Genomic DNA, 26,545 nt, shown 5'->3' with positions numbered 1-26,545 from the left:
TGCCACTTGAAAAGATCTTACAATATAGCTCTTGAATTATTTCCATTTGAAGTTCATGACAGCTACATATTTACATCTACTACAAAATGTAAAAATTTCCTGATGAGCCTTTAGTTCATTACCTTGTTCAGTTTTGTTAGGTATTTCTGGTAATATTTTAGAGAGTAATGTGAGTTTATCACATTGTAATGCTAAAAGTAGATTGTCAGCTTTGAGGCCTCTTGTACTTTTCAGGTAGGTCCTTTGCATACAGCTTGGCAAAAAAATTCAGAAAAAAATTATTTGAGGGGGAAAAAAAGTGGCTCTGGATTAGCTGAAAACATCCAGAAATGTGTTCCAAATTGGAGGAAGAGTTTTGACCAAAAAAGAGTATGTTCAGTAAAAACACTTTCCTTTTGATTTTTTTCAGAATGAATGTTTTGAGTCCTAATTTGCCTAACCTTACTGTATTTCTTAAGTTGAAGAGTAAAAAACTCCCCTGAAAATAAATAATAAATAAAACCAAACAACCCCATCTTTCCCCTCAAAAAAAAACCCCAAACCACAAAATACCAGAAAATGACACAACATTTTATTTCCAGTTGAATAACACATTTCAAACATTTTTTTAATTTTGGGAAAACAAACATATTGTTTGATGCTGGGGCACCCAAAACAATTTTTCTCCCACGATTATTTTTTGGTCAACTAGCGAATAAAAATATTGTTCCAAGGCTTTAGCTCTTTAACATAGTCCAGTCAAGTGAACTGAAGAAGCTTAAGGAAATGAAATAACCTGGTTAAAAAACATGGGCTCACAGTTCAGTGAAATCTGTCAGAGACTGTGGCAAAACCCCCTAAATACCATGTCTGCTCATGGCATTCAGGTTCCAAATCACAAGCGAAGACAAGGAACTGGAAGGTTGCATATATGTTGGGTGAATAAGGTGTGCTTTGACCTTTATATGGAAAAAGGACTAGTCCTACTACTTTGTATCATCACCTTTAAACAGATCAATGGACATGCACTGACAAGTGGCCTGTGAGAGGCTGACAACCTATTTCACTGTGCTAACTTAGCTAGCATATGTGATAAAGTCATATAAAGAAAAAGGAAAGGATGTTGTAGAGATTGGTGGTTTCAGAATGAAGGATCTGAAGTAAGTTTTTATCATCTGATTCTACCCTTGTGACAATGAATTAACATAACAGAATGATGAGAACTGAGATATGCTAAAATAAATCACTTAAATACTTTTTTAATGCAGAGCATAAAAAGAAGCACTGATCCAAAGAGAGCAGTCACAATTATAATTACTCTAACTGGGCATCTGCTGTTAGTCCACATTATCATCTGCTGAATTTTTAAGAAAAAAAATGGGGGAAGGACTAAAACATTAGAAAGAGAAATCAAGTGACAGTCATTAGTTAACAATGGCTGTAACTCAAATTTTCTAATATAACAGAAACATCAACCACATTAAAAAGTCACAAGTGTTCTTGTTTTTTCTAATCAGATCTGGACCAAAATTAAAAATAACAATATATTTAATATTTTTAAAAACAGATCTTGTCATTGTAACATATTGCATTCCAATATAATGTAATACATTAATTGTAATACACTACAGTGTAATCTTATTTGTTATCGTTATATATTTTTTATATGTGTATTGTATATTATATATACATATATAATATATATTGTTATAATATTGTTGTATTGTTGTTGTTATATAATACTGAAAGACATTTTCACAGAATCACACAGAATCGCAGAATAGTTGAGGTTGGAAGATACCTCTGGAGATCATCTGGTCCAATTCCCCTGCTCAAGCAGGGTCAGCAGGTTGCTCAAAGCCTTTTCCAGTCAGGTTTTGAATATCTCCAAGGACTGAGACACCACAACCTCTCTGGGCACCCTTTTCCAGTGTTCAACCACCCTCACAGTAAAAAAGTGTTTCCTTATGTTCAGAAGGAATTTCATGTGTTTCAATTTGTGCCCATCGCTTCTTGTCCTGTCACTGGGCACCACTCAGAAGAATCTGGCTTTGTCTTCTTAAGTCCTCAGGAACCTCCCCAGATAGCCATGACCTTTCAAAGATAATCAAGAGTGGCCTCAGAAGGACATTGGCCAGCTTCTTCAGCGCTTGCGTGCATCCTGCAAGGCCCCGTGACCTTATGTATGTCCAGTTTGTTTAAATGTTCTCTAACCTGATCCTCCTCCACCAAGGGTCTTCCTTGCTCCAGACTTTCCCCCAGTCTCAGAGGCCTGGGATTCCTGAAGGCCGGTCTTACCTGTAAACACTGAGGCAAAGAAGGCATTGAATACCTTGGCATTTTTCCATGTCCTTTCCCACCAGGGTCTCTGCCCCATTCAGCAGCAGGTCCGCATTTTCCCTAGCCTTCCTTTTGCTGCTTATGTACTTGTACAATTCTTTCTTTTTGCCCTTCACGTCCCTCACCAGATTCAACTCCAGGTGGGCTTTGACTTTCCTAACCCCAACCCTGCACGATCAGACAGTGTCTCTATATTCCTCCTGGGTCACCTGACCTTGCTTCCACCTCTTGTAGGCTTCTTTTTTATATTTTACTTCAGGCAGGAGCTCCTTGTGCATCTATGCAGGCTTCCTGCTGCCTTTCCTTGATTTTTCTGCTCTTCAGAATGGACCAATCGGAAGTTGGAGGAGGTGATCCTTGAAAATCAATCAGCTGTCCTGGATCCCTCTTCTCTCCATGACTGTCTGCCATGGGATTCTTCCAAGCAACTCCCTGAGCAGGCTAGTCTGCTCTCCTGAAGTCCAGGGTTGTGAGCCTGCTATTTGCCTTGTTCCTTCCTCTCAGGATCCTTAACTCCACCATCTCATGATCACTGCAGCCAAGGGTACCCCTAACGTTCACATCCCCAACCATTTCTTCCTTGTTTGTAAGTATGAGGTCCAGCAGAGTGCCTCTCTTTGTCTGCTCCTCAATCAACTGTGTTAGGAAGTTGTCATCAACGCACTCCTGAAACCTCCTGGTTTGCTTGTGCCCTGCTGTGTTGTCCTTCCAACAGATGTCAGGGAGGTTTAAGTCCTCCATGAGGACCAGTACCTGTGAATGTGAGGCTTCTTCCAGTTGTCTGAAGAAGGCATCATCTACTTTTTCCTGATCAGGCAGTCCACAGTGTCATCCATGTTGGTCTGCCCTCTAATCCTAACCCCTAAACTCTCAACTGGCTCATCGTTCATCCCTAGACAAAGCTCCATGCATTCCAGCTGCTCTCCCACAGAAAGGGCAACTCCATCTCTTCGCCTTCCCAGCCTGTCCTTCCTAAAGAGCCTGTATCCACCCATGGCAGCACTCTAGCTGTCTGAGCTATCCCACCATGTCTCTGTGATCCTGATGAGATCACAGCCCTGCAGCTGCACACAGACCTCTAATTCCTTCTGTTTGCTCCCTATTGCATGCAGAGGTACTTCAGGCACTTCAGAGAGGCACCCAGCCATGGTGAGATGCTTCTGCATTAAATGAAAAGATGTGCATATATATGTATTTTCTGCCACAATGCAACAGATATACACACTTTTAAACTATTACCAACACAAAGCAGTATAGCACCTTGATTTATTACATGCAGATTCTTCTGCATTGTTGCCGAACAGTACACTGGTCCAAAATTACTAAAAAAAAAATTTAAAAACCCTATACATTGGTTCTTTGTACATATAGTTTAATACAGATTGTTAAGAATTCAGGAATATATACAAATTCATGCCATGACTATTTTATTAACCCTCTGAAAGCATAACTCTGAACCTGAATATATTGTTCCTCCTCTCAAGCCCCACAGGTAAATGGAAAAGACCCATAATCTAACAATTTTTTAAAGAAATCCACTATGTTTTAAACAAAATAAGAAATGGTTTAAGTTATAACAACCACTTCCAAAGAAAAAGAATGTCTCAACATTTCAAAGTGGCTCATTTGCTCTAAGTTCAGTATGCAGCTTTTTCAGGTTTATCTAGGCAAGATGATTGAAAAGGAGGAAAGACAGTGATAGGATTTCTGCTTGTGGACATTACAACAGAAGGCAGTGATGAAGCTTTTGATGCTGAAGTATTTATAGCATTCAGAATGGCTCCCTCTGGACTTACCAACAGTTTTTTGATAGATGTATCTAAGGCAAACACTGAAGTGTTACTTGATAACTGAGAGCTCCCAGGGTGCATGGCAGAAATCAAAGAAGTTGCAACTAAAAGATTAGCTGGAGGTTTTATCACTGAAGACATAGACAGTGTTGTTGTTGACAGTTGTGGTGGGTTGACCCTGGCTGGATGCCAGTTGCCCACCAAAGCTGCTCTATCACTCCCCTCCTCAACTGGACAGGGGAGAGAAAATAAAACGAAAGGCTCGTGGGTCAAGATAAGGACAGGGAGATCACTCACCAATTACCGTCACGGGCAAAACAGACTCGACTTGGGGAAAAACTAGTTTAATTTATTACTAGTCAAATTAGAGCAGGATAATGAGAAATAAAACCAAATCTTAAAACACCTTCCCCCCACCCCTCCCTTCTTCCCAGGCTTAACTTTACTCCTTATTTCCTCTACCTCCTCCCCCCCCGAGCGGCGCAGGGGGATGGGGAATGGGGGTTTGGGTCAGTTCATCACACGTTGTTTCTGCTGCTCCTTCCTCCTCAGAGGGAGGACTCCTCACACTCTTCCCCTGCTCCAGTGTGGGGTCCCTCCCACGGGAGACAGTCCTTCACGAACTTCTCCAACGTGAGTCCTTCCCATGGGCTACAGTTCTTCACGAACTGCTCCAGCATGGGTCCCATCCACGGGGTGCAGTCCTTCAGGAACAGACTGCTCCAGCGTGGGTCCCCCACGGGGTCACAAGTCCTGCCAGCAAACCTGCTTCAGCATGGACTCCTCTCTCCATGGGTCCACGGGTCCACGGGTCCACAGGTCCTGCCAGGAGCCTGCTCCAGCGCGGGCTTCCCATAGGGTCACAGCGTCCTTTGGGCATCCACCTGCTCCGGCGTGGGGTCCTCCACGGGCTGCAGGTGGATATCTGCTCCACCGTGGACCTCCATGGGCTGCAGGGGGACAGCCTGCCTCACCATGGTCTTCACCACGGGCTGCAGGGGAATCTCTGCTCTGGTGCCTGGAGCACCTCCTCCCCCTCCTTCTTCACTGACCTTGGTGTCTGCGGAGTTGTTCCTCTCACATCTTCTCACTCTGCTCTCTCTGGCTGCAACTGCAACTCCCCTGTAACTTCTTTTGCTTTTCTTAAATATGTTATCCCAGAGGCGCTACCACTGTTGCTGATTGGCTTGGCCTTGGCCAGCGGCAGGTCCGTCCTGGAACCCGCTGGCATTAACTGTATCGGACATAGGGGAAGCTTCTAGCAGCTTCTCACAGAAGCCACGCCTGTAGCCCCCCTGCTACCAAAACCTTGCCACGCAAACCCAATACAACAGTGAAGCACATGAGCTAGCAGGAGTATTCAATATTTGGGGCACTGTGTACAGCGGGTAAAGCATTTGCAGACCGAGAAGAGTTCACAATTTTTGTAGAGCTTTTCAAAGGATGTTTTGATGTTTGCCAATTTAATGAATTAGTGGGTGCTAGTGTGATCTTTAGGGGTATAGGATTAACAATTGGTACACCTTGAGCCCCTTGACCATGGTTAATAGCTAAAGGAAGAGGAGTCCGCTTTGTATTAGTGCTATGGTTTAACCCCAGCCGGCAACTAAGCACCATGCAGCCACTCACTCACTCCCCCCCCACCCAGTGGGATGGGGGAGAGAATCAGGAAAAAAAAACCTCGTGAGTTGAGATAAAGACAGTTTAATAGGACAGAAAGGAAGAAAAATAATGATAATGATGATGATAATAATAATAAAATTACAACAATAATACTAAAAGAATTAGAATATACAAAACAAGTGATGCACAATGCAATTGCTCACCACTCGCCGACCGATGCCCAGTCAGTTCCCGAGCAGCGATCTGCCCCTCCCAGCCAACTCCCCCCAGTTTATATACTGGGCATGATGTCATATGGTATGGAATAGCTCTTTGGCCAGTTTGGGTCAGCTGTCCTGGCTGTGTCTCCTCCCAACTTCTTGTGCTCCTCCAGCCTTCTTGCTGGCTGGGCATGAGAAGCTGAAAAATCCTTGACTTAGTATAAACACTACTTAGCAACAACTGAAAACATCAGTGTGTTATCAACATTCTTTTCCTACTAAATCCAAAACACTGCACTATACCAGCTACTAGGAAGAAAATTAACTCTATCCCAGCCGAAACCAGGACAATTAGAAGAGAGGAGAAGAACATGGCTGCCAGGTCCAAGGCCTTGTGATGGAACAATAAAATGAGTACCATTAATCATTATCTCAGTTCCAAGTGACAAAGGCATACTAGTGTTAATAATTATTTTCTGTTGAATGCAAGGTTCATTCAATTGATCTCCTGCCTGGCTTGTTACAGAGGGTGAAGTTGTAGACATCTGAATAGCAGAAGCACAGGCGTAAGTATGACTTTCACTATATTGGGAGACATCTGCATTGTAGAGAAGAAAAGCTGGGAAAATTAATTACTTTACCTGTATTTCGTGAAGCGGAGGACAATATAGTTTGAGGCTTGTGAATATCTGCATTAGATGTCAAAGCAGCTGAAATACCTGGTAACTGAAACTGAAGCAATGCAGGTGGCTGATCTTTTGGAAGTGAGGGGAGATTTGGAACTGCTATCAAGTGAGGAACTGTATGTATCACTTTAGGGGAGATGGCTACAGATCCAGGCAGGCTAACAGCTGGAAACTGTAAAGTAGATGATAAATTCTGAGGAGATACTGTTGGTTGTGTAGTTGAAATTAGCACAGGTGAAGCAAGATGTCTTGTTTCCACAGTTGATATACCCACAGTATTTCTTATATTCAATGTACACAGTTGCTTAGCTAAACCCAGCCTTATTCTTGAAGTGTTGTTTCCATCAATCAAGACAGTAGGTTGTGTCCCAACAGAAGTCTCACTTGGTGTTACTGAAAGAGATTCCAAACACGCATTTGCTGCTGTTACTGTAAAGGCAGTTGCAGCTTTCATTACAACACCTATGGATTTATTCAATGATGTAACATTTTGACTTGTAAACCCTGAACATACTGGAACCAAGCTACCACTGCTTGAGAAACATAAAGACAGACCCATACTCTTTTTGTCTTCTCCCTTAGAATTGACAGACTGCAATATATTAATTGGTGGAGTTTGTTGTTCATTGCCTTTGGTATTTACAAAGGCATGCCCTATGTTTAGTCCAATTTTCACATCTTTTACTTGAGCCACATTAGTTGATGATTTTTTTTTTAATTGGTACTTCTACTGTAGGTGGGATCAAAACCAACTGTGGCTGCTCTGTGGCAATAACAAATATTTTGTTTAGGGAAGAAGGGAGGATCTGTTTTGATGACTCCACAACTAGATTAGTGTTTGATGCACCACTAGGAAGTGGAGTAGTAATGAAAACTAATTTCTGAGCACTTACACTAGTGGAAGTTAGAGAAAGTATAATATTGACTCCTGTAGCCCCACATGGAGACAAAATAGGTGGATTTTTGACTAACATAACTTTTTGAATTGGAGTACCACTGATTACATCACCATTTGTTGCTGTACTAATCTCAGATTGTATAAGGGGATGTTTTTTAGCTTTAGTATCACCTTGCTGCATTGAAGAATTTGGGGTAATGCCAGTGTTATCCTGTCCAACGCTAATTGCATTAAAAGGACTGCTTGGAATTGCTGACATCAAAGTGCTAGTTGAGGAAAGGGGGGCCAAGAAAGTAGGAGAGGATACATGACAGGTTTTCTCTGATTCAAAATGCCCCCATGAGGAAGCTGCCCTAACATACATTTGAATTTTTTCCCCGTTATCTGATTTAAGCCAGCAGGAAAAGATGGAATGTTGAAAGAAGCAGCCACTGAGGTGACAAATACAGAAACAGATGCTTGTCCAAAAACTGGAAAATCAGATGTGGCTGTTGTTATAGATGAAAGAGTAGAAGTTGATAATGTTGTGGATTTTGGCACCAAAAATGCCTTAAGTTGAGGTGCATAAGCAAAAGCTGAATTAGGAGATAAACTATTAGCTGCAGTCTGGTCTGGGTTTGTCTGTACTTTAACAATTCCTGTGTTCCCACCTTGTGTTGTGACCAGAATAGCCTGTGATTCTCTTATACACACTGTTTTTAGTTCTTGCTTAGCTTCAAAGGAGTCACTGGTCTTCTGTGATGTGAGACTATGAAAGGAAGAAGTAGTATTTGTAGATCCACTTAATGTTGTTGCTGATGTAAAAGGCTGACTACCTGTAGAAACAGTGGGTAAAGCCAAAGATATAGGGAATGGGGCAGCTGAAACTGTAGGCTTGGTTTTGTCAGTTTCACTGTGGCTCATTGTAATTGTTGATGATAATAAGTTACTTGTTGAGTTTATAGAAGGCAATGATTGCAATCTGTTCACAGGACTAGTTATCTGTGACAGATGCATAATATGCTTGTTAAAAATTGTACTAGGCAGTGTATTGGTAGCATGTGCAGTTGGTGTTACCAGGACAGGTGTTAAACATTGACAATTGCTGCTTGTGAGAAGGTTGTACAGTGCAGTTCAGGAGACTTTTGTTGCCATGACTGAATGTTCTTCGATATAGTTTTTCCTTCATTCTGCTGAATAAGAAAATTCTTAGGTTGCATGACTTGTTGCATGACTTTTTCTCCAGTTTTAGGGTCAGTCACAGCTTGCATTTGAATTTTCATTGAGCTGTTGTGAAGGTCTCTTGATACATAATGGCTACCTGGCATTTTTTATGCTGTTTGCAAAGGACTTTTTGAACTGGTCTGGCAAGGCAGTGCTGGTTTTATTGGCAGTGATTCCATAGGTGATATAACTGTTTTTTCAGAAGTAGATACATTTATGCCTGGGGGAGGTGGCAGTTGATTTGTTAATGTCACTTTGTTTCCAATACTCTTGGCAAGCAAGGCCTGGATGGGTTTGGTCCCTTTCAGAAAGTTTGCTATTGATGTTGCAGGATCTGACAGGAAAAATGATTCTGGAGTTGGTTGTTCATATTGTTTCAGCTCAGTCAAACAACTGTCTGTCTGCATGCCACTTTCTGAACTCTAGACTATAGCCTCAGTAGTGTTCAACTTAGCTTTCTTTCTCGGTGAAAGCTCATTTGTGCTATCATCCAGACAACTGTTCTGCTCGGACTGTCATTTAACAGATTTGGGCAGCATCTTATGTATTTCTTTATAAGTCAAATCTCTTTTTAGAAGTCTGTTTTTTCCTGTAGGTAAAACCATCTCTAACAGTTTCATTTCATCTGCAAAAATAGTAAAGTAAAAATTTTAAGTGTTTTACAAGTTTGCAATTGATACGCCTACATGATGACAGTTTGACAATGTTCAGATAAAGGCAAAGTGCTAGTTCATAAACATTTGTCAGGACAACTATCAAGAACAGTTTCTGAGGTGATGACAGCATTAATCATCTAATGTATTTTACTTTTTTTTAACAACTTAAGCTACAGCTGATTTAATGTAAATTCTTCTGAGCAGGCCTACTATTTTATCACAGAAATAATTAAGCACAAAAATGGCAAAAGCTTACTAATACATAAAATCAAAATTCTCATCTAGGTCATCTTGCCCCCTTCTGGTCTACCATCTATCAGAAGTGCATCACAAAATCCAGTATGCTTACACTATAATTAAGGTAAAATATATGACAGAAACATGCATGAAAAAACTGATAGGCCCTTGAATCAAGTCCAGGCTATTAAATTTCAGTAAATACTTACCAAAGTCTAGGTGATCTTTTTTGGAAACATCCTCATGTTCTATAGACTCTGAAGATTTACTGGTTACTACTTAAAAAGACTCTTTGCCAGCATCACCCTCACTTTTGTCATTACTCCATAATTCTCTGGTAAATTTATCATGGTCTGGCTGTCTTTGAAAGTTATCATAGTCTTTCTTCAATCGAGACCTTGAAAATAATGACACACACAACAACTAACTTTACTGAGGAACAATACTGAATTTTTTCATGCTTTTATTTGTAAGTTTCTCCCCCAAAAAATTTCAAATAGAAAAGATAGCCTACAATAACCTATGCCCTTTAAAAATGTGCAGGGTAGCTATATTCAAGTCTCTAAAAGTCTTCCCTCACTGAAATGAAATTCTATCCTCTTAAGTCCTTTAACAAAAAGCAACAAGACTGAGTAAAATTTGACCCATCACTACTTTCCTGTCTCCATTTCCTGCTTTCCACCTTACACTATGATAATTAATAACCTAATCAATACAGGTACATCTGTAACAAATCTACAAATCTATTCTTTCCTCTGAAGACAGCTTCATCTAGAAAAATAAGCAATTCTTGCTTTCAGGAATGCATCATGTCTTTGGTGCAGTTAGATGACCGTAATGTTCCTTTTTTCGGTAAAACACCTTCCTCATTTTTCAGCTGCTAAAATAGTTGCCACTCAATTCCAGAAGCTCATATTCCATTAGGAATGTGCAGAAGATAGAAGTACATAGGTAATTCACTCCATTTGAACACTCTTGCGAAATAATATCCACCATGACACGATACTTACCTCGATAGTCACATAATGCTACTTTCTCCCTTGTTCTTTCTTCTATATCATTGCTCAGATGAGATCTAGTGGTATTTTAGCATATAAATACAGTGAACTACAGAGCTCAGCCAGTGGGAAACATGACATCAGAGAGATTCATTAAGAAAACAGTGAAGAGATGCTAGTAATTAGCAAATTGTCTAGGATAGAATATAGATTCTAGCCTGGACCTAAACTCAACCACTATGACAGTAAAAATAAGGTTTTGGTACTTCCTTAAATCTTAGAATTATTTAGGGTAGAAGGGACCTCTGGAGGTCTCTAGTCCAACTCCCTGCTCAAAGCAAGTCTAATTAGATCAGGTTGCTCAGGGCTTTGTCCAGTCAAGTTTTGAACATCTCTGAGGGTGGATATTCCACAAACTCTCTGGGCCCCTGTTCCAGCATTTGACTACTCTCATGATGATTTTTTTTCCTTATATCTAATCGGAATTTCCCATGTTCCAACTTGTGTCTGTTGCCTCGATTGGTTTGCGCCTCTGAGAATAATCTGACTGTCTTCTCTGCATCCTCTGATCAGGCAACAATAAGGTCTCCCCTGAGCCTTCTCTTCTCCAGGCTGAACAAATCCAGTCCTCTCAGCTTCTCCTCATATGTCATGTGTTCCAGCCCCCTGACCAGCTTGGTGGCCCTCTGCTGGGCTTGCTCCAGTATGTTTGTGTCTGTCTTGCACTGGGGAGCCCAGAACTGGATGCAGGACTCCAGATGTGGTCTCACAAATGCCAAATAGAGGGGAAGGATCACTTCCCTGGACCTGCTAGCTACACTGTTACTAGTACAGCCCAGGACGCTGTTGGCCTCCTTTGCTGCAAGGTCACACTGCTGGTTCACATTCAACTTGTTGCCCACCAGGACCCCCAGGTCATTTTCTGCAAAGCTGCTTTTTATCCAGTGAGCCTCCAGCCTGTACTGGTACATAGGGTTATTCCAGCCCAGGTGCAGGACTTGGTACTTGTCTTTGCTGAACTTCTTGAGGTTCCTGTCAGACCATTTCTTCAGCCTGTCCAGATCCCTCTGAATAACAGCTCTGCCCTCCAGCACATTGACTACCCCCTCCCAATTTGGTGTCATTCACAAACTTGCTGAGAATGCTCCCTGAGTCATTATACAGGTCATTAATAAAGACAATATCAACAGTGTTGGCCCTAGTATTGATCCCTGAGGGACACCAGTAGTAACCAGCCACCAGTTGGACTTTGTACTGCTGATCGTGACACTTAGAGCTCAGCAGTCCTGTCAATTTTCTACACACATTATTGTCCACTTATCCAGTCCATACCTCACCAATTTGGCTCCAAGGATACTATAGGAGACTGTGTCAAAGGCCAAAGGTATGCAACATTCACTGTTCTCCCTTTGTCTACAGAGCCAGTCATCTCATTGTAGAAAGCAATCAATCATGTTGGTCAGGCATGATTTGCCCTTGGTAAATCCATGATGGCTGTTCCCAGTCACATTCTTGTCCTTCTTGTGCCTAGAAATGGCTTCCAGGAGGATTTGCTCCATAACCTTCCCAACAGTTATTAATCTGTCTGGCCTGTAGTTCCCTGGATCCTCCTTCTAAGATGAGTGTGACATTAGCTAACAGACAACAGCAGCACAAGCTTCAAGATGCAGTGGCAACATATGTAGTCTTTAAAGGGCTTTGAATCTGGGTTCTAGTCCTCACCTCATCTTCATTGCTGATATTACCCATCTTAACTAGCTTTAATCCTATCATCACTGCTACACTGATGTTTGTCTGATGCACATGATCCCAGATATACACTAATTTACAAAACTAGAAAGACTTTCAAAATAACAGTTTAAGAACTAGTTCTCTTATGAGGTTGTTAATGACCAGTTCAGGTAATTTTAGGTAGTACTTAATACCACAGACTGACTTAAAAAGTTGTAAGAAGACTTGGTCCAGGTTTTTTAATACTGTTTTTCAGGAATTTCTTGATCAAACAAACAGCAATATTAACCACAGCTAGATTATTGTCCTGGTTTCGGCTGGGACAGAGTTAACTTTCTTCTTAGTAGCTGGTACAGTGCTGTGTTTTGGATTTAGTGTGAGAATGATGTTGATAACACTCTGATGTTGTAGTTGTTGCTAAGTAGCGCTTATCTTAAGCCAAGGATTTTTCAGTTTCCCATGCTCTGCCAGCAAGCAGGTGTGCAAGAAGCTGGGAGGGAGCATAGCCAGGACAGCTGACCCAAACTGGCCAAAGGGGTATTCCATACCATGGAACGTCATGCCCAGTATATAAACGGGGGGAGTTGGCTGGGAGGGGCGGATCGCGACTCTGGCATCGGTCAGCGGGTGGTGAGCAATTGCATTGTGCATCACTGTTTTTTTTCTTCCCCCCCCCTCCTTTTTTTTTGTTATATTCCTTTTCATTACTATTATTATTATTATATTTCATTATTACTATTGTTAGTATTATATTTTACTTTAGTTATTAAACTGTTCTTATCTCAACCCACGAGTTTTACTTTTTTTTTTTCCTTTCCTCCTCCTCACCCCACTGGGAGTGGGGAGGGGGAAGCGGCTGTGTGGTGCTTAGTTGCTGACTGGGGTTAAATCATGACAATTATGATATGGCATAGCTTGAGACAAGCATACTTAGGGATTCTAGAGCATCGTGGGGAAAAAAACCAGGGGTTAAATCTCAAATTTATTTGTAATCAGTAAATCTGTTACAGAAAATGACATTTACCTCTTCAGACTAAAATGCTACTTAGATATCATTTCTATTCTCAAAATATCTTCATCACCATGATTTTAGAAGCCAGCTAAGATTGACTGGTTTTTAAAAGTAAGGAGTTGGATTTTGTTTCAAATTTCTTGTATTATTGTTAAAAAGAGCAGCTAATTACCTGTTTCTTTGAAATGCTTTCATTAGCTTTAGTTCCCATGGTAACAGTTCATTAACTAGTTGTATCGATGTACTATGATGTAATTCCTTTACAGCTTGCTTTCAATGGTACCATCTTCCCTGCAAACATAAATAACATTTAGCATTGCATTATATCTGAATCTTGTTATACTATAGTAGTCCTACAACAATCTTGGTACACTTACAACGTAGAAAAATAATGACTAGAACAATATTAAGTCTCACAATGTCTATTACCAACCTTCATAAGGCAAACCTAATACTCTACAGTTTGTGTAGTGCAAAGAGATAATATCCTAATTTATAAAAGCAACAGTGCAGAGATGTTTACTTTTTCAGATTGCTCAAAATTAGAAATGAATAGAACCCTGCTAACAATTACACCACATGTTTAAAATTGCTTATATGAGTAACCTTAATATATGTCGTAGACATATATGTCGTTCCTTCAGGTCAAGGAAGGCAATCAAATATGCAAAGCTTCAAAAGTTAATATTAAAAAGATATTTCTATAAAAAATTGTATAAATATTCCATTTAATGTATAAGTGATAAAATTTATATAGACCCTTACAAAAACAAAGGTTGGTATCATTTTCAGGATTCACACACACACACTCACACTTTGCATTACACTTTGCTCATCCAAAATTCTAGATAAAGTTCTTAAAAGGAAAGTTCTGTAAATTGGCCATTTATAAAGTAACAGACTATGGAGTAAGGAACACATTGCAGCTGTAAAAATCTTTAGTTTAACTCAATCTTGCAATTAAAAACTGTTTTCTTTTCCAAACTGAAGTTTAGCGTGTATAATCGTCCATAAAGAATTCTTGTTTTGTTAAAACTGGAAAGGCTAAGTGAGGATAAAAAACATTGTGAAAAAATGAGTAGTGTGCATGCACAGCACACTTTTCCTCACTATTCATTTAAATAGTTGCTGTTGGGGCCCTGAGGGAACCAACAGGCTCTGCACCCTCCCCCTGCCCCTGCTCCTTGGGGTTTGGCTGTCTGTGCTCAAGGGCAGCTCTGATATGGTGCAGCCATGTAACTTGGGATTAGACTGCTGGGAAAACCACTAATGTGTGAGAAAGAGCTGGGAGATGCCTTGGTGGGGACCTCCCCCTTTTGCTCGGGGCTGCATTTAAGCTCAGGTCCTCACCCTTGGGTCTTGCCTGAGCTATGCTGTAGGTATGCTGTGCCCAGCAGCATACCTTACTGACCCCAACCTGGCTTGACCTTGGCCCTGCCTCATCACTCTGAACTTGCCTGGCCATAACTGGACTGTGGTTGACCCTGATTACCATTACTGGACCTGCTCTGCTCTTCTTCCTTGGGTGCAGTGGAAGTGCACCCTGTTGGTGAGGGCACTGCCCCTGCCTTGCTGTTGCCCTCAGCTCCCAGCTCACCTACATTTGTGGAGCAGCTATTCTTGCTGCTTCCTGACAGGCAATATGTGATATTAATTATCGCAAAAAAAAAAAATCACAGTGAATATAATGCTGTGAAACTGAATTAAGGAATGGAGTTTGGTGTGGCTTGAGGGTTTGCTTGACATAACTAGGCCGCTCTTAAGCATAAGTATGAGTTAGCAAATACTCTGAATTCTTATCCTCAAAAGAAAAGGAGGGATAACGATACCATACCAGAGTTGCAAAAGAATTTAGATATAGATTAACCAAGTATGCAGAAGTTATGCCATTTCTACACCTGCATCCTTGAAGAACATCAGAAACTGGTGAGAACAGACAAAGAAAGGCAAAAGCTGTGACAAACTGCATACCAAGGACAAGCAGGCCTACATACCAAAGATTAGCAAGTCTGCATACTGAAACAATACGTGCTAAAAGGGCAAGATGTTCCTCAGTATCGGTGTTGTACCCCCTGGCTCTGCTGACTGAATTGCAGGGTGGGCCAAACCCGGAGAAGTCCTTCGTAACTGGGGGGAGGGTGGAGGCGGCGGGGGGAAGCGCGACCGCCGACTCAATTCAAGACCGAAGAAACTTGCTCCCCCACACCCGTAGGGAGCAAGCGTGCTAATCTACATCGCAAGCGGAGTTAATTTAAATACGACTGACCAGTAATGAATGAAATGTTTATCACTAGCCAATGAGTGCAGACTTGGGCGTGTTTTTACTAGTTGTTGCTGATTAGATAACTGGATATAAACCTTGTTATCTAGGGAACCATAAAATTAGTTACAATAGACAAAATAGAGCACTAAAATTTTGTAACCAGACTGCTTGCTTATCGGGGATTAACCACAGAATGTATGGAATGTTTGATAAAACTGCTATATAAGCTGACTGAAATTTTACCTCGGCGGAGATGCAATTTTGTAGGATGGACCCTATGCTCTCCCCGCTAGCAAAAATAAAGGTGCTTTGGCCTACAGTCCATCTGTGAGTTGGTTCCTTTGAATCAAAACACATCTTTTTACAGTCTTAAACATGTATGCCTTATAAATATTTGTTCTAAAAACTTTATTATCAAGTCACTCACAAAAATGAGAGAACATGTATATATGGGCAGCTACACAAGCAGATAATGTATATTATAATGCTTCTGTCACTATACCAATTCAGTGCATTTTTACTTCACTGATGATTTTGTTTTAACAACCTCTCTGACAAGACAGGAGACAGTATGGTTCTGCAGCAGAAAAAGAAGCAAGACTTAGGTACCTTTTTTATATATGTCTTTAGCTTTTGGTAGAGCTCTGTTTAATAGCTATCTGTATTTCAGCATGCACAGAAATTTAGGGCAGGAAAAGCTGGTCCAGGCCTGACATGGCAGCCTTTCAGCAGTCTGCAACAGTGCTCTCTGTGACTAGTGGAACAAATTCCTTTCTACCTGTTCCTAGCAGGTCTGCCCACTGTGTACTGTACAATGTCAAGCTGCATGCTTATTTGAGGACTTGAGCCACTGTTTATTTTTATGAATAATCATTTAGATGTTACAGAACAGAATTAATGGCTATTCATTCATTCTTTAATTAAAGTTACAAACCCCAAACTTTTTATATGGAAAATGGTACCATATTACCATACAATGTTTGATGTTGAAAACCGAAGTCAGGAAATTGTCTTCTAATATCCCCCCATTTGTGGCCTGGTCATAGTGCATGTGTAAAATACTGAAGATAAGCTTCCATCAAGTACTGTTTTAGAAAATAGCCTACTTGTATATTGTAGCCTAATTAGGCATTTGATATTGCTTATTAGTGTCAATAGTCAACAGAATTAGCTGTGAATGTGTAAACCAATATTAATACAGATGCAGATTTATTTTCCTCTTAAAGACCACATATAACATTTCATAGAGAGTTGTAGAAGGATGAGTTGATATACTGCATAATATTAGTGGAATGTATCATATCAAAAATCAAAATAGCCAAAATAAACAATGATGTGATTATATGATCAATCAATGAACCCCTACAATGGAAGAAGACTGTGAGGAGCTAGGCAAGGGCTATGTCATAGCTCATGAAGGTCAGGGAAGAAGGTAGGGAGTGACTGACCACAGCTGTTGCAAAGAAAACTGAACTTAACACAAAGGGGACCAGAGGGTGGCCTTTGTTCTAGCTAAACACTACATCAGTTGGATGGGTCAACTGGGGTAAACTAGGTCAACCAGTTGAGCAAATCAACTGGTTATATCAGTTCAATGAAACAAATGACTGTGTAACTGTTAATCCCTGAGTTAATATAAAGAATGCAAATATATGTCTTCCTTAGCCAGACCAACATGGGAGGTATAAGCGTGGCTCAGCTCAAAATAGAGTATAAAATCAGAACAATGAACAAAAAGAACTTTGAAGGGAGCAACAGGCTTGAGCTGGCTTCAACCCACATATTGCTTCCTGGCGACTGGGAACACCCAGCATCATGAAGGTGAGCATAATATAGAGACCGGTAATGAGAATCACGTTTGTGATTCAGCTGTATGTTGCAATTGGTATACTCTGCCAAGTGTAATTTGTATTTGTATCGTGATTTCAGTACGTTGCTGTGCTTTCAGTACTCTGCTAAATCAAAATCCCATGTAACATCAAATAACTTCAAATAAGTACATTTGGTATTAAAAATTAAATTCTACACATGAGGAATATCTAAAAGAACCTGGTCAGAGATTACCTGGTCAGATTGGAATCTTATGTTTAGCAAAGAATAGGATGAATGAAAACAAGATAGAATAAAAAAAGTCATGAAAATTAACTGGAGAGTAAAAAGGAGAAGCTGATAAAGCTGAAGAGACTTATTTACCTGTAAATAAGGCAGTCTGATTTATATAGGGAAAAATCGAATATGAACTAGATATAGCCACTGAATAAACTGTGAAGAAACAATTGTTTCATGGGCTGAATAGACACAGGTAGAAGCTTTAGTCAAGAACAGACTTCAAGACTTCATTATATTAATTATCACTTCAGGGAAGAACAAAATGATCACAGGTCACATTTCTCCTCCTTTAAAGAGTCCAATACTCTCTGACCAGGTTCTTCTAGATATTCCACATGATGAGGGTTTAATGTTAGATATCAAATTTACTTATTTGAAGGTATTTGACATTTCATGGGACTTCAATTTAGCTGAGTGATACAGAAATATACTGAAATCACAACACAAACACAATATAACAATTGCAACATACAGTTGGATCACAATACAAACATGATTCCCATTACTGGTCTCTGTATGCTCATGTGGTGGGTTGACCCTGGCTGGATGCCAGGTGCCCACCAAAGCTGCTCTATCACTCCCCCTCCTCAACTGGACAGGGGAGAGAAAATATAACGAAAGGCTCATAGGTCGAGATAAGGACAGTTTAATAAAGCAAAAGCAAAGGTCACACGCAAAAGCAAAGGAAAACAAAAGATTTTATTCTCTACTTCCCATCAGCAGGTGATGTCCGGCCACTTCCCGGGAAGCAGGACTTCAGTACGCATAGTGGTTGCTCCGGAAGACAAATGTAAATAACAAATGCCCCCCCTGCTCCTCCTTCTCCTAGCTTTTATACTGAGCAGATGACATATGGTATGGAATATCCCTTTGGTCAGTTTGGGTCAGCTGTCCTGGCTATGTCCCCTCCCAAAATCTTGCCCACCCCCAGCCTACTGGTGAGGGGGGGGCAATGTTGGAGAGGCAGCCTTGATGCTGTGGGATCACTGCTCAGCAGCAGCCAAAACATTGGTGTGTTATCCACACCTTTCTAGCTACCAATACAGAGCACAGCACTATGAGGGCTGCTATGGGGAAAGTTAACTCCATCTCAGCCACACCCAATACAATCTCCATCCCTTATTCCATACCATTTGCGTCATGCTCAGGTCCCACATAATTTAATACACACATATATATATATATCTTCTAACCATCCCATTGTATTTAATTCTCATTATTGAAATCCCTTCTTACCAACACTTACGGCTTAAACTACATACTTAAACCATCTTTATACCCAACATACAGATTTACACATTCTCATTAACTACTATCCCCTCTCCTTTAACAGAGAGATATTACTCTCCCATTCCATAGGCTTCTTCCACTCCTCCAGATGTTCACAAACAGGCTTGGGCCCCATCTGTCAAGATGAATGTTCAGGACAGGAGAAGCAGCATGTTTGATTGCTGGGCACCAACACCAGCTTGGTTTGGGTCATCGTTGCACTTGCCTGGTTCCTTGTGAAAACTCACTCTTCGTCGGTTCAGGTCATTCCTGCTGCATTACTTCCTACAACATACAACTCACATCACAGATTATTTTTCCCCCCAAGGTTAAATCTCCTTGAGGCACACACCGGGTCTCCCCATCCTTCCGCATTACCCACCAAGTACACCCAGGTCCTTGAGCAAAGACAATCCCACAAATGGGTTTGCCTTTTCCCATGGGAGGAGCAATCCATATTGCCTTCCCCAGCCACTTCCCCATGTGCACTACAGGGACCTTGTCTCCTCCCACAGTATGTAAGGGTTTTGTTTGAGCAGGACCAGGATGGTTAGCAGATCCTCTGGGGTTAACCAGCCAAGTGGCTTCTGCTAAATTTATATCCCAGTGCTTCCATGCCCCATTGCCCAACGCTCTCAACATAAGTCTTTAACAGTCCATTATATCTCTCAATCTTTCCAGAGGCTTGTGGGTGATAGGGGATGTGATGATACACCCACTCAATGCTGTGTTTCTTTGCCCAGGAGTTTATGAGGTTATTTCGGAAATGAGTCCCATTGTCTGACTTGATTCTTTCTGGGGTACCATGTCACCACAAAATTTGCTTTTCAAGGCCTAAGATGGTGTTTCGGGCAGTGGCATGGTTTACAGGGTATGTTTCTAGCCATCCAGTAGTTGCTTCCACCATGGTGAGTATGTAGCACTTGCCTTGGCGTGTTTGTGGCAGTGGTCCAATATAGTGAATTTGCCAGGCCTCGCCATATCGAAAACCCAGCCACCGCCCTCTGTTCCAGGGACATTTTACTTGTGTGGCTCGCTTGATTGCAGCACATGTTTCACATTCATGGGTGACCTGTGTGATGGCCTCCATGGTCAGGTCCACCCCTCAATCATGAGCCCATCTGTATGTTGCATCTCTCCCTAGATGTCCCAATGTTTTGTGGACCCATCGAGCTATAAATAGCTCACCCTTACGCTCCCAGTCAAGGACCACCTGAGCTACTTCAATTTTGGCAGCCTTGTCTACCTGTTCATTGTTTCGATGTTCTTCAGTGGCACAGCTTTTGGGCGTGTGAGCATCTACATGATGTAACTTTAGAGCCATGTTTTCTACCCGGGCAGCAATGTCCTGCCATAATGCAGCAGCCCAGGTGGGTTTACCCCTGTGCTGCCAATTGGTCTTCTTCCACTGCTGTAGCCACCCCCATAGGGCATTAGCCACCATCCAGGAGCCAGTAGAGAGATAGAGTACTGGCCACTTTTCTCGTTCAGCAATCTCTAGGGCTAGCTGGATGGCTTTCACTTCTGCAAACTGACTTGACTCACCTTCTCCTTCAGTGGCCTCAACGACTTGTCGTGTGGGACTCCACACAGCAGCTTTCCACTTCCGATGGTTTCCTACCACACGACAGGATCCATCAGTAAACAAAGCATAACGCCTTTCATCTTCTGATAACTCATTATATGGTGGTGGTGCCTCTTGGGCACAAGCCACCTCCTCAGGCAATGCTCCAAAATCTCTGCCTTCTGGCCAGTCCATGATCTCTTCCAGGATTCCTGGGTGGTTGGGCTTCCCCAGTCGAGCTCATTGCATGATCAATGCTACCCACTTACTCCATATAGCGCTGGTTGCGTGATGTGTAGAGGGGATGTTTCCTTTGAACATCCAGTGTAGCACAGGCAATCACGGTGCCAAGAGGAGATATGCTTCTGTACCAACAACTTCTGAAGCGGCTCGAACCCCCTCATATGCTGCTAGTACCTCTTTTTCAGTTGGGGTGTAGTGGGCTTCTGATCCTCGATACCCCCGGCTCCAAAACCCTAATGGTCGACCTCAGATGTCTCCTGATGTTTTCTGCCAGAGGCTCCAGGTGAGACCATGCTCCCCGGCTGCAGTGTAGAGTACATTTTGCACAGCTGGTCCTGTCCGGACAGGCCCAAGAGCTACTGCATGAGCTATTTCCTGTTTGATCTGCTCAAAGGCTTGCTGTTGCTCACGGCCCCACTCAAAATAGTTCTTCTTTCGGGTTACTCGATAGAGAGGGCTCACAAGCTGACTATAACCTGGAATATGCATTCTCCAGAACCCCCCACAAGGCCTAGGAAAGCTTGTGTTTCCTTCTTGTTAGCTGGTGGAGACATAGTTGCTATCTTGTTGACCACATCCATAGGCACATTGACGGAATCCATCCTGCCATTTTATTCCCAAGAACTGAATCTCCTGTGCAGGTCCCTTGACCTTGCTTTTCTTTATGGTGAAACCAGCTTTCAGAAGAATCTGAATGACTCTTTTTCCCTTCTCAAACACTTCTTCTGCCTTGTTGCCCCACACGATGATGTCATCGATGTATTGTAGATGTTCAGGGGCATCACCCTGTTCCAGTGCAGTTTGGATTAGTCCATGACAAATGGTAGGGCTGTGCTTCCACCCCTGGGGCAGTCGATTCCAGGTGTATTGAACACCCCTCCATGTGAAAGCAAACTGTGGCCTGCACTCTGCTGCCAAAGGAATTGAAAAAAACACATTGGCAATATCAATTTTAGCATACCAATACCACTTTGACTGCCTTTGACTGCAGTTCATATTGGAGCTCTAGCATGTCTGGTACAGCAGCACTCAGTGGTGGCGTGACTTGGTTCAGGCCACGATAGTCTACTGTTAACCTCCACCCTCTGTCAGACTTTTGCACTGGCCAAATGGGACTATTGAAAGGTGAGTGAGTCTTGCTGATGACTCCTTGGCTCTCCAGTTGATGAATCAGCTCATGGATGGGAGCCAGGGAGTCTCGGTTGGTGCGATATTGCCGCCGGTGCACCGTCCTGGTAGCAATTGGCACCTGCTGTTCTTCAGCTCGCAGCAATCCCACAATGAAGGGATCTTCTGAGGGGCCAGGCAGGGTAGATAGCTGTTTGATCTTCTCTGTGTTCACAGTAGCTACACCAAAAGCCCATCAGTACCCCTTTGGATCCTTGAAGTACCCTCTCCTGAGGCAGTCTATGCCAAGGATACAAGGGGCCTCTGGGCTGGTCATAATAGGGTGCTTTTCCCACTTGTCCCCTGTTAAGCTCACCTCGGCCTCCAATACAGACAATTCTTGGCATCCCCCTGTCACTCCAGAGATCCAGATGGGTTCTGTGCCCTATACCCTGATGGCACCGGCATACACTGTGCACCAGTGTCTACCAAAGCCTTATACTTCTGTGGGTCTGATGTGCCAGGCCATTGAATCCACACAGTCCAGTATACCCGGTCATCCCTTTCCTCCTCCTGGCCGAAGGCAGGGACCCTCTATTCCTGTTCCTTGTCGGAGTATTCGCTGTCTGACCCTTGCAGTGCCAGACCAGAAGTCCCCTCACCAGGATCAAGGGAGGTGATTTCAGTCTTTCTTCTATGTCTGGGAGATCGCTGATTGCCTTCTTGTGTCTCTACAGCAACTAAGCTGACAGCCTTCTTGGGTGACCCCTTCTTAACAGCTGTCTTCCCTCTCAGTTCACGTACACGGGCTTCCAGCTTAAAGGTGGGTTCACCATCCCACTTCCTCATTGTCCTCCCCCTGGTCACGCAGGAAGAACCAGAGTGCACCACGCAACATGCACCTGGGGCTCCCTTTCCCTCTGACCGGGGCAGGAGGGGACTGACTTCTTGGGGCGCCCCTGACAGCCAAGGCACTGTCCTGTAGGGATGAGGAGGTACAGAGATTTTCTTCAAAGTTTTGGAGCCAAGAAGACACTCTCCACAGTTGGTGTATCCATATCTGGGCAATACATCGCTGCCAAGCTGTTAGAATATGATGCTGGAGCACTTTGAATCACCTTCCTCCACATGGCCCATGCGCACAGGACATCCTCTGGATCTTTGGAGACCTCATCATCATCTAGATCACTGTAGATGACTTCCAGCACCGCTAATTCTCTCAGGTACTGGATGCCTTTGTCTGTGGTAGTCCATTTTCCTTGGTAGTTCACAAGATCTTCCTTGAATGGATATCTTGCCCTCACACTTGAGAGGAGCCGTCTCCAGAGACTGCAAATTGCTGCCTCTTTTCCAATTCCTCTCTCAATCCCCTGGTTTCTAGGAAGGGATCCCAGCTGTTGGGCTTCCTTACTGTCGTGGTTTAACCCCAGTCAGCAACTAAGCACCACGCAGCCATTTCCCCTTCCCCACTCCCAGTGGGGTGAGGAGGAGGAAAGCAAAGGAAAAAAAAAAGTAAAACTCGTGGGTTGAGATAAGAACAGTTTAATAACTAAAGTAAAATATAATACTAACAATAGTAATAATGAAATATAATAATAATAGTAATGAAAAGGAATCTAACAAAAAAAGGAAGGGGGGGGGGAAGGAAAAAACCAGTGATGCACAATGCAATTGCTCACCACCCGCTGACCGATGCTCAGTTAGTTCCCGAACCGTGATCCGCGCCTTCCGGGCAGCTCCCCCCTGTTTATATACTGGGCATGACGTTCCATGGTATGGAATACCCCTTTGGCTAGTTCAGGTCAGCTGCCCCGGCTCTGCTCCCTCCCAGCTTCTTGCACACCTGCTTGCTGGCAGAGCATGGGAAACTGAAAAGTCCTTGGCTTAAGATAAGTGCTACTTAGGAACAACTAAAACATCAGAGTGTTATCAACATCATTCTCACACTAAATCCAAAACACAGCACTGTACCAGCTACTAAAAAAAAAGTTAACTCTGCCCCAGCCGAAACCAGGACAATATCCACCCCTTATTCTATACCATTTACGTTATGCCCAGATCCCACACTTTCTGATATATTTCCAATTAATCACCATCACTTTTCCTGTCTTTTAATATATACACACAGATATCATTCCCACAGTCTATGGGCCATCTCTACCAAATGTCTGTTGAGTTCATTCAGTCCATGACTTTGGGCTCCATCTGTTGTAACAGTCTGTCTGGGCAGGAGGGATGATGCAAAGTCCGCTCAGTCGGCAGAACAGGATTGGGCTTCGGTGTGATGTGGCAGGCAGGTGACATTGGGCGCAGCAGGAGGATGGTGTGTGGTGTCGGATGGTTGCATGCTGAAGTCAGTCCTGGTTCCATCACTACTGCCCTTCACTCAGTTTTGTCAAAGTTCATTCTTCATTAATCTAAGTAATTCTTACTGTAATACCATTAATATAGCACATAACAATGATAATAATGATGACATACAGTGGCAGGATTATATAGCAATCAACATCATACAATTTAATCTATTGGCTGTTCTCACCTAAAATCAAATCCCCTTGAGGCACACATCGGACTTCCCCATCCTTCCGCATCACCCACCAAGGGCACCCAGGCCCTTGAGCAAAAGCAATCCCACGAATGGGTTTGCCTTTGCCTGAGGCAGGAGTAACCCAGACTGTCTTCCCTAGCATATTTTTTATGTGCACTACTGGGACTTTATCCCCTTCTACAGTACGTAAAAGTTCTGATTGGGCAGGGCCAGCTCGATTGACAGATCCTGTAGTGTTGACTAACCAGGTGGCCTTTGCTAAATGTGTATCCCAATATTTGAAGGTCCCACCACCCATTGCTCTCAATGTAGTCTTTAACAATCCATTGTATCACTCGATTTTCACAGAGGCTGGTGCATGATAGGGGATGTGATACACCCACTCAATGCCGTGCTCTTTGGCCCAGGTGTCTATGAGATTGTTCCGGAAATGAGTCCCGTTGTCTGACTCAATTCTTTCTGGGGTGCCATGTCGCCATAAGATTTGCTTCTCAAGGCCCAGGATAGTGTTCTGGGCAGTGGCATGGGGCACGGGATATGTTTCCAGCCAGCCGGTGGTTGCTTCCACCATTGTAAGCACATGGCACTTGCCTTGACGGGTCTGTGGGAGTGTGATATAGTCAATCTGCCAGGCCTCTCCATATTTGTATTTCAGCCATCGTCCCCCATACCAGAGAGGCTTTAACCGCTTGGCTTGCTTGATTGCAGCACATGTTTCACATTCATGGATAACCTGTGCGATAGTGTCCATGGTCAGGTCCACCCCTCGATCGCGAGCCCATCTATATGTTGCATCTCTTCCCTGATGGCCTGAGGTGTCATGGGCCCACCGAGCCATAAATAATTCACCCTTATGCTGCCAATCCAGATCTACCTGATCCACTTAAATCCTAGCAGCCTTGTCCACCTGTTGATTGTTTTGATGTTCTTCAGTGGCCCAGCTCTTGGGTACATGGGCATCTACATGACGTACTTTCACAACCAGGTTCTCTAGCTGGGCAGCAATATCTTGCCACAATGGGGCAGCCCAGATGGGTTTACCTCTGCGTTGCCAGTTACTCTGCTTCCATTGCTGCAACCACCCCCACAGAGCATTTGCCACCATCCATGAATCAGTATAGAGATAAAGTATTGGCCATTTTTCTCGTTCAGCAATGTCTAAAGCCAGCTGGATGGCTTTCACCTCTGCAAACTGACTCGATTCACCTTCTCCTTCTGCAGTTTCTGCACCTTGTCACATAGGACTCCATACAGCTGCCTTCCACCTCTGATGCTTTCCTACAATGCGACAGGACCCATCAGTGAACAGGGCATATTGCCTCTCCTTTTCTGGCAGTTTATTATACAGTGGGGCCTCTTCAGCACGCGTCACCTCCTCCTCTGGTGATATTCCAAAATCTTTGCCTTCTGGCCAGTCCATGATCACTTCCAGAATTCCTGGGTGTCCTGGTTTCGGCTGGGACAGAGTTAACTTTCTTTTTAGTAGCTGGTACAGTGCTGTGTTTTGGATTTAGTGTGAGAATGATGTTGATAACACTCTGATGTTTTAGTTGTTGCTAAGTAGCGCTTATCTTAAGCCAAGGACTTTTCAGTTTCCCATGCTCTGCCAGCAAGCAGGTGTGCAAGAAGCTGGGAGGGAGCAGAGCCGGGGCAGCTGACCTGAACTAGCCAAAGGGGTATTCCATACCATGGAACGTCATGCCCAGTATATAAACTGGGGGGAGCTGGCCGGAAGGCGCGGATCGCGGTTCGGGAACTAACTGAGCATCGGTCAGCGGGTGGTGAGCAATTGCATTGTGCATCACTGGTTTTTTTCCTTCCCCCCCCCTCTTTTTGTTGCATTCCTTTTCATTACTATTATTATTATATTTCATTATTACTATTGTTAGTATTATATTTTACTTTAGTTATTAAACTGTTCTTATCTCAACCCACGAGTTTTACTTTTTTTTTCCTTTGCTTTCCTCCTCCTCACCCCACTGGGAGGGGGAGGGGGAAACGGCTGCGTGGTGCTGAGTTGCTGACTGGGGTTAAACCACGACACTGGGCGACTAAGGTTTCCTATTCAACTTCATTGTGTGATCAGTGC

The 26,545-nt window shown here is 42.9% G+C and overlaps 1 pseudogene; it reads right to left on the bottom strand.

The window, feature by feature from the left end:
* Positions 1-6,273: 6,273 nt before the first annotated feature.
* The window catches only part of LOC127027962 (uncharacterized protein KIAA2026-like), a 42,203-nt pseudogene continuing 21,931 nt past the window's right edge, over positions 6,274-26,545 (bottom strand).

This window comes from Gymnogyps californianus, unplaced genomic scaffold, assembly GCF_018139145.2.
Source record: "Gymnogyps californianus isolate 813 unplaced genomic scaffold, ASM1813914v2 HiC_scaffold_111, whole genome shotgun sequence".
Lineage (NCBI taxonomy): Eukaryota > Metazoa > Chordata > Aves > Accipitriformes > Cathartidae > Gymnogyps > Gymnogyps californianus.
Note: the sequence above shows the minus strand (reverse complement) of the source record. Positions and strands in the feature narration are given on the sequence as shown.